Here is a 10,207-nt window from a genome sequence, read left to right as displayed (position 1 = left end):
CACCAAGGAGGTACATAAATTATTTGGAAGTTGCTTGATGGTCATACAGTCAACCACATTGACCACATCATCATTAATAACAAATGGTAAAGATCTCTACAAGACATATGCACTTTTTGTAGGACTGATGTTTGCAGTGATCACTATCTAGTTGCAGCAAGTATCAAGCTGAAGCTCTGAAAGGCAGAAATACAGAGTCAAGGGAGAAAACATCTAGACATTGCCAAGCTCAAGTCCCAAGACAATATGAGAGACTTTGTCAGAAAACCCGTTTTAGAGCACTAGCAATCCAAAAAGAGGAATAACACCAAGATGTCATGAAGAAATGGGACACCATCACTGAGGTATATCAATAAACCATACAGAAAGTCATTGGTTTTTGAAGAGGAAATATAAAGAAGAGGAAATATAAACACCAGGGACATGGAAGAAAATTGACGAAAAGAAGCAATTGGAGGAAAAGATGTTGAGCACCAAGTCACCTTGGCTCCTGTAACAGGTCATTTTTTAGAGTTAGCTGGTGAAGCTGAACAGGCTGCAGTGAGGGGAGAGATGACCAGTGTATCAGGTCAACAAACAACTGTGTGGTAAAAACACCAATCAATAAAAACTCCTGTGAAAGATAAAGGAAGGAATGTTATACAAAGAGCATCAACAAGCAGCAAGATGGGTTCAACACTTCCATGATGTCTTTAACAGCCCAAAGCCAGATGAACCAGCCGACCCTCGACCAGCAGAGAATATCCTTCAGATCAACATTGAGCCACTTTCTGAAGAAGTCAGAGATGTCATCAAAGCCATGAAGAGTGGAAAAGCCCCTGGCATCAATTCCATCCACGCTGAAATGCTCAAAGCTGATGTCAGCACTGCCACAAGGGTGCTCACTGCCACAGTGCGACAGCAGAGGTTTGGACCAAGGACATTGTCCCCAGTGACTGGACAAAAGGCCTCATTGCCAATCTGCCCAAGAAAGGCGATATTGTGAACTGTGACAACTGGTAGAGGATAACACTTCTTTCAATCCCCAGCAAGGTCTTTTACAGGATACTCGTCAACAGAATTGACAAGGTTATTGACATCAAGTTGAGACAGGAGCAAGCGGGATTCAGAGCAGGAAGAGGGCGTATCGACCAAATCTTTGCACAACATAACATCACTAAACAATGCTTAGAATGGAACACCCCTCTTTATATCAACTTCATTGACTTCAAGAAGGCATTCTATAGTGTACATAGAGCAAGTCTGTGGAAGATAATGAAATGTTATGGAATTCCACAGAAGATGGTTACTCTAATATAAGGAAATTCTATGAACATTTTGAATGCAGTGTCATGATCAACTCCTTATCAGAGTGGTTCCCAGTGCATTCTGGAGTTTGCCAAGGTTGTATCATATCACCTATCTTCTTTCTGATTACTGTTGATTTGATCATGAGGAACACCATATCAGATCGACCTTGAGGCATCCAGTGGACCGCTTCCACCTGACTTGAAGATCTGGATTTTGCTGATGATTTAGCTGTTTTGTCATCAATGAATACACATTTAGAAAAAAAAACTGAGAGGCTAGCTGGCTTAGCCAGAAGGGCAGGTCTCGATAATACCACCAAGTCCAAGGTGATGAATATCAATACCACACCTTCTGTATCCATGACTGAAAATGGAGAAGTCCTAGACACTGTAGAGGAGTTTACATACCTTGGCAGTCTCATCAGTAAAGACAATGGAGCGAAGAGAGACATCAAGGCAAGAATCCACAAAGCTTGTAATGCATTCGCTCAATTCCATTCTATCTAGAAGTCGAAGCAGTCCAGCCTGAAGACAAAGATAAGACTTTATAACAGCAATGTCAAGTCTGTTTTTTATATAGCTCTGAGTTCTGGTGAGTCATTAAGTCAGATATGACCATTGACCGAGGTACCGTCTTTTCACAATGGATGCCAATGGAAAATCTGCCACACCTTCTGGCTCATTAAGATATGCAACAAAGACATGCATGAAAAAAACTGGTTGCCACAGTATTGCCCTTGAAATTAAGTGTCGCCACCTCTGATGGCTTGGCCACATGCTGAGAATGTGCCCTGACAGAATCCCGAGGGTTGCTTTGGGATGGACACCGTCAGGAAGGAGGAAACCAGGTAGGTCAAAAACAACTTGGTGTAGGACTATGGTAGCTGATCTGGAGGTGATGGGTTTATCATGGTGTGAAGCATGGTATGTAGTTAAGGATAGAGATAAATGGTGAAAGCTTGTGGCAGCCTTATGTCCCATTGGGATGAAGAGGATAAATAAGTACTGCGTAATTTGATACTTGGGTTCTTTGAATTTTAAGTCATTGCAGGGAGGAATGGTCTATCCTTTCATTGAATTGGCTTCTGTATAAAAAGGAGTAAAAACGCATCATTGCAGCCAGCATACAACAACAACAACAACACCAACAACAACAACAAGCATTTTAAGGCCATTTTCCCGCTAAAGCGGGCGTTAGCCTTGCGGGCCCCATGACAATCTTCTCCACTTTACCCTGTTTTCTGCATCTCCCCTTCTTAATCTCCTTGCCCACATTTCTTCTTCCACCACCTTCATCCAAGTTTTTCTCGGTCTTCCCCGTCCTCTACTTCCTACTACACTCATTTCCAACACACCTCTCACCCAGTCACTTTCATCCTTCCTCAACACATGACCCAACCATCTCAACCTGTTTCTCTTCACAACCTCCATCACAGACTCTATTCCCATCATCTTCCACAAGTCATCATTTGTCTTCCTTTCTCTCAACGATACTCCACACATCCACCGAACCATTCGCATTTCGACCCTTTCCAGCCTTTGTTGCTGCTCCATGTTCAGTACCCATGTCTCACTCCCATAAATCATCGTACTCCTCACACATGCAGCATACACTTTTCCCTTCAGCTTCAACGACACTCCCCTCTTCGTCAGCACGCCACCCAGTTCCTGAAACTTCTTCCATGCACATCTCACTCGAGCAACTGTCGAAGAGTCTGATCCACCTTCTCCATTCAGCATGTCTCTGAGATGGCAAAATGTTTTCACCCCTTCCAGCTTCACGCCATCTCCAAGATCCAACTCAACAATTCCTTCATCTGCAGCTCCCTCGATGCACACCTTACACTTGAATGTAGCTGCCACACTGGTTAATGACCCTCTCACACCTCTACGTCATTGATGAACCCACTCAGCACACATTGTACACTGAATGGAGTTCACTCCGACACCCTTCCTGCACACAGCACACGGCCACTTCCCAGTCCTTTCCACCTCACCACATGCTTTACCACTTGCCATCACCTGTGTCTTTCCGATATTCACCTTCAAACCTTTTGCCTCCATACATTCCTTCCACTTGTTCATCTTCTCCTTCAGTCCATCTATACTGTCTGCAATCAACACCAGATCATCTGCATACAGAAGCTCCCATGGTTTACCCTCCGAACCAGTACCTCCATCACAACTACAAATAGAAGTGGACTTAGTACCGACCCCTGGTGCACTCCCACCCTCACCTCAAACTCACCACTGTTCCCATGCTTCGTCCTTATAGCTGTGCGCACTCTCTCTCGTGCATTGCCATCACTACTCTGATCAACCATTCCTCCACTCCTAACTTCCTCAATGCCCATGTCATAACTTCACGTGGAATTCTATCAAATGCTTTCTCCAGATCAACAAACCCAAAAAACAACTTCTTCCTCTTCTCCATGTACTTCTCCTGCAACTGCCTTACAATAAAAATCGCATCTGTCGTTCCTCTTCCTGGAATAAATCCAAACTGCATTTCGTCAATCTTTACCTTCCTCCTTATCCTCTTCTCCAACACCCTTTCCAATACCTTCATTCCATGCTCCAATAACTTTATTGCTCAATGGGAGCCACAGTCCAGAGGGTCACCTTTCCCCTTGTACAGAGGGACGAGGGTACTCGGTTCCCAATCCACTGGAATGCGGCCTTCTTTCACCACCAGATTACAGATCTCTGTCATTCTCTTCACACCACAACTTCCCGCTGCCTTCAACATATCTCCCACAACTCCCGTCGGCCCTCCTGCTTTTCTACTCTTTATTGCTCTTATAGCTTCCTCGACCTCCTTCTCAGTTATCTTCTCTGCTGGTCCTAAAACTGGGTTACTCTCGATGTTGCTATCCCATTCATTTTCTACATTAAACAGCCTTTCCATATATCTCTTCCATCTTCCTTTAATTCCATCTGAGCCCACAATGATTTGTCCCACTTCATCCTTCAAGCAACTCACCCCCGTCACATCAAACCTCTCTCTCACTCTGTGCTTTGCAATCCTGAATACCGCTCTCTGACCCTCTTCCGAATCCAAGCGTTCTCCAAACATTTTCCTACAGGCCTCCTGCGCCTTTGCTACCTCTTTCTTTGCAGCCTTCTTGGCTTCCTTATAACTTTCATGTGCAGCCTCTTCTTCCACCGTACCCTTCGCCTTTTGCCATTCCTTGAACTTCTTCCTCTTCTCTTCAATCGTCTTTCCAACTTCATCATCCCACCACCATGTTTCCGAGTGCCTCGGTGGTCCTTTTGTCCATCCACATACCTCACCAACGGCTCCCAATAGATTAGCTTTCATTGACATCCAACCACTTTCAAGCTCAACCACATCATCTTCAACCATACTCAGCCTCTCTCTTAATGCTTCCTTCACTGTCGCCTCTTTCAATCTCCACACCTTCATCCTCGGTTGGTACTTCACCCGCCGAATTCTCCGCGCACCTTTCACCCTTATATCGCAGACAACCAGGTGGTGCTGCGAAACAGTCTCCTCTCCTGGGATCGCCTTTGTGTCCCGGAGGTTTCCCCTATCTCGCTAACGCACCATCAGGTAGTCAATGGTTGTCATGGACCCACCTGACATGTATGTAATAAGCTTATTATCCACTTTCTGGAATTGAGTATTACAAATCAACAAATCAGCTTCATCAGCAAACTCCAAGATCCTTTCACCTTCTCTATTTCTCACACCATATCCATAACCCCCATGGACTCCCTCAAAACCATCTGTACTCCTTCCCACATGTCCATTCAAGTCTCCTCCAACCACAACAACTTCCATATGTTTCACTTTCTCCATCAACTTCTCCATCACACACCAGAACATGTTCTTCTCTTCATCGCTTCAACCGACCTGCAGGGAATATCCTGAGATGACGTTCACCAAGAGCTTTCCGATCACGATTTTCACCATCAACAACCTTTCACTCACTCCAGTCACACTCGCTACACTGTCTACAAACTCCTCAAAAAACATGACACCAACACCATGCACGCCTTCCGGGCACCCTTGCCACATAAACTTATACTTCTGTCCCTGCCTACCCTTCACCATTCTCACACCACTTCCCTTCCACCGTGTCTCCTGCACACAACATATGTCCACTCTAATCCTGACCAATGTTTCAACCACTTCTCCTGATCTCCCTGTCATTGTCCCTACATTCCATATCCCAAACCTCAGAAACCGATCTCCACGTGGGGCATCAGACGAGTGGTCATCATAAATGGGAAAATTTCCTTCCTTGCTTCAATCGGGTTCCCCACCTTGAGTTTTAACGAGAGGGGGTGAGGATCCCCACAGGGTTCTTCAGGCTGTACCCTGCCCATAAGCTGTACTCGTCATGGTTTCCTTTTGAGGCAATGTTGTTATGGCCGGATGCCCTTCCTGACGCCAACCCTTTTAGTCGTCTCTTACGACACGCAAGGATACGGTGTACTTCTTCTAACTGGGGCACACACCGGGTTGCAGCCAGCATAGCCAATAATTATTTGTGTATTACACAATAATTTCGCTTGGGCCTACTCATGGCCTGGCTATAATACCCAATCACTCTTTCCATGCCCCTCCACCTCTCTCATCCCTCCCCCTGTACCTGGGACAAGACTGTGCCCAATCCTTCCGAGCACAAATCCGTGTCCAGGATGAACTTCCTGCCATCAGTGGGGTATGCCAATATGGATGCTGATACAAAGCAACACTTCAACTTAATGAATTCCTCATAACACTCTTTTGTCAAATTAAACGATGTCCCCTTCTCTGTAAGCCGATGAGGGTGCCTAGCAATTTCTGCAAACTTTACCACTAAATGCCAGCAGTTAGAGCCAAAAAACCTTGCACCTCATTGATGTTTTGAGGTATGGATCACTCTTATACCACTCTCACCCTTGCAAGGTCAGAGGTGAATAACATAGCCAAGGTAGGCCACCTCTTTCGCAAACAAAGTACACTTACTAGGATTAAATTTCAAATCTGCCTTTCTGAAGCGACCAAGCACCTGGTCCAAATTGGTTGTGGCTTGTTCAAATGTTTCAGCGTGTGCCAAGACGTCATCCAGGTAAACCAGGCATGATTGCAATGGCATGCTGCCCCGTACATGCTCCGTCAATTGCTCAAAAGTGGTGGTGACATTGCCCAAAGCAAACGGCATTACAGTGAACTGATAAAGTTCCTTCCCTGTTGAAAACGCTCTTTTCTCCTTGTCTGCGTGGTCCATCTCCACTTGCCAATTTGAGTCTGAAACAGCATTGAAGATGATGACATGTGTTTGATCCAATCAGCCCGCTTGCTTCTGTGTCCACCACAGCGTCCACTCTCGCACCTTCAATTTTGCACCGAATTGTTAAACTGCCAATTTGTCCACAAAAACTATACGTTGTGACGATGAGGGCTCCATCCAATCCACATTTGCTGAACGTGTCCCTACGTGCTCAGCACTCATGAGTTTTCCTGGTTCTGGTGAGGGGGCAGGTGGTTTGTGCCTGGCTAGTCCATGGTGGGCTGGAAGGAGTTGGCAGTCCAGTGGGCTGGGGTCTTTCGCTTCGAGGTGACCTGCAGTCCTTCTCTTTGTGACCCAACTGGCCACAATTAAAACACCTCACCTGGTAAGGTGTGTTCCTGCTGAATTCCAAATTTGCCCCTCTGATAGGCTGAATTGATCATCCTCATACTCGGGGCCGGATTTACCATGTGGGGGGCCGTGGGCACAATTATTGTGGAGGGCCCCCAAATTTGGAGATTAATCAACAACTTAAATTATAACTGCTTTTTCATCAACAACTGAACTTATATCTATAGATTTGGCAGATCCTGATCAGGAATGATTTGGCAAAAATGTTCACAAATTACAATTAAATCTGACAATATGACAAGATGGACGGATTGTTATTGATATGGCTGGTGACTTATCTATGAGCTGATGACTTATCTCTGAGCTCATTCTAAAATCAAATCGCAAAAATGCTGTTGCTGCAAGAGTAAGAGATAGAGATGGACTAATATAAGAAAATAACAAACGACGCACTGTCATTAATCATACTACGAACTTCGACTAAAAATCTTCTAACTTCTAAAACCCTCTGGGCAAGAGAAATCCGAAATAATAGTGATTAATAGCCGACTTCCAGCGACCACAAATATACGGCAGTGTCATCCACATCTATGAACATACACACGGTGCCTTAATCAATGGACAAACTTCCTGCGCGACTTCGCGGCAGCGAACTCGGATATGATACTGTCAACCTGCATGGAATTGAGCACATCAGATTTGGTTGAAATGATGGTCAGATTGACCAGTCTCTGCTGCCCCATCGTGGAGCGAAGATGGTTCTTGATAAGCTTGAGTTTCGAAAACGAGCGTTCCCCAGAGCAGTTCGACACCATCAGTGAGAGGTAAATCCGAAGCAGCACTTCCACGTTTGGGAAAGTATCGGTGAGTTTTCGCTCGATGAGAAAACTGTACATCTCGAGTTCAGTACGGCCCGAGTCTGGCTCTGACTCCTTCATCGTGGCTTAGAACTGAATCATTTCTTCTGTGAGGTCAGGTGATAGATCTTCCCGATACAGCTGGACGAGCTTCGAGCATGACTCTCGAATCTGCTCCACTTCGAGTTGAACAAGAGCACGCAGGAATCCAAATCTGTCGCTCATCTCGCTGTAAGCGTTTGTATGCTTTTCCAACTGCGACAGCAGTACGTCGATCACTGCAACGTATCCACTGATGTGAAAGGACTCCTTGGTGTCTCGTTCTACTTCTGGAGTGTGTCCGTAGTCCAAGGGAGCGAGGCAGACATTACGCTTTCGTCTTCGCGATCCGAGAGCGAATTCCTCCGTACCTGAGCGCTCCACTCCGTCAACAACGAATGTATCAAACTGATCGCGTAATGACTGCACGAAGCTCGCCAGTGACTTGAGGAGCTGCACGGCTGTGTTGAGATCGGTAGCTTGTGACTGAAGGGTTTTACTCGTACGATCAAATCTACCAAGGACAGAATACCAGAAACAGCATAGAACCCTATCTCGAGCGTGCACATCGTTTGGTGAAGTGTCTCGGCGGTGTTTCTTGTTTCACGATTCAGTTGTTCATCGTTTGCGATTTCATCGAGGACATCCATGATTTCGCTGTAACCGTCTACAAGAGCTCAGGTTGCATCAGAATGAGCCGACCAGCGAGTGTCGCTGAGGCGCTTTGGTACTTGCAGACCTTTGGCTTTCAGGGCATCAAATAATTTGGCGTAGAAGCTGTAAAAAATACATACACTTGTTCCACAAATTCAAAGAATGCTGCTGCAGGTCTACAACATCCCACGGCCGACTGACCGACTAAGTTCAGTGAGTGTGTCACGCATGGCACAGATATTGGTAGAGGGTTCTCCTGTTTAATCATTCCCTGCATCCCATTGCATCAGCCATTCATATTAGACGCGTTATCGTAAGATTGTCCTTGGCAGTTAGCGATGTCCAATCCAGTGGCTTTCAAAAAATCCAGTCATGCCATCGCTTGCTGGAGTCCAGTGTGTCCTGTGTTGCTCAGAAAGGTCATGAAACGCTCCACCGCTACCTCGTTCTCGATGTATCGTAGAACAACTGTGAGCTGGTCGATGTGGCTTATGTCAGGAGTAGAATCGACTGACACAGAGAAGTATTTTTGCCTCTTTCACAAGAGCGACGATGTTATCCAGAAGAGATTTTCCGATGATGGAGCCGAACTCTTCACATGTCGTAGATGATACGTAGTTGGTGTGGCCACTACCTTGGTTGACATATTTCTGAATGTGCTGCGCCAAAAATGGATCGTATTCCACAAGTAATTCCATTAAGCCAAGGTAGTTACCATTCGTCCGTGACCCAACAATTTCATCCGATCCACGGAATGCCAGACCACGCTCAGCGAGAAACGATATCACGCTCACACTTCATTTCAGCACCTCCCTCCTATAGGACGCAATCTCACTCACCTGTTTGACGAGTTCAGTGTCCACACGACCTGCGGATGTTGCTCTGTCTGACAAGCGGATGATATTCGCACAATGTACATGCGAACGCTCATGCACCTCGATAGAACGACTGGCATGCTTCCAGTCATTGAATCCTTCCCCGCCCAGGGCAGTAGCGCCTCCAAAGAGCTTGCAAGCGATGCAGTACAGTTTTCCGGTTGATGTGGAGAAGCAAAGCCAGGACCTTTTCACGGACTCTCCGTTTTGTAATCTACGGTAAAAAAGATTCTTGGAGCAGCAGCGTTTCCTACCTTCAACAAACTGTATGGATGAATCAAAGGGACCACTCGAATTCTGCAGGGGCTCCAAATCTCGTGATTCCCAGTAGTCGATCATCTCTGATGACGGTCGCTCAGGAGGCCAACATCCAATGTCATTGGCAAAGGCAGGTCCACGATCAGTCAGTATATCTCACACTTCTTCATCTGATGCGTGTTCTTCATCGGTGGAACCTTCCGAGATGTTGGGCAAATGTTGACACGCGGGTTGCGTTGCCAAATCCACTTGTTCTGTCTCTGTTGGTGTTCCAGCCTTTGTCATGGATGAATCGCCTGTTTGTGCAGGAGTGAAAAACTGAGATTTTCTGGGTCTTGTCGACGACAGCCTTGTGTCTTTCATCTTTCTCCTTGGAACGTTTCCGCTTTTGAGCACCACTGCCATATTTCCGTGGAGCCCTGGATTTGTGCCTGTCATCACCGAAGCCGCTCATTGTGGTTTATGCAGCTGGTAGGTACCGAGTAACCGAGATATTGTCAGAGTGCACGTGGGACGTACCAGAATCACGAACAACAAGTATGTTTCACACACCTGGAACATAGAAAGTCACACCGTGTTACTGTGCTGTGCGCACCAGTAAGCAGGGTACTGACAGCGTTCCCTGCCAGCCACAGTTTCAG

Source organism: Eptatretus burgeri, chromosome 12 (genome assembly GCF_056783735.1).
Source record: "Eptatretus burgeri isolate ZD-2024b chromosome 12, Ebu_testis_v1, whole genome shotgun sequence".
Lineage (NCBI taxonomy): Eukaryota > Metazoa > Chordata > Myxini > Myxiniformes > Myxinidae > Eptatretus > Eptatretus burgeri.
The sequence above is the reverse complement of the archived record's forward strand: the minus strand, read 5'-3'. Positions refer to the sequence as shown.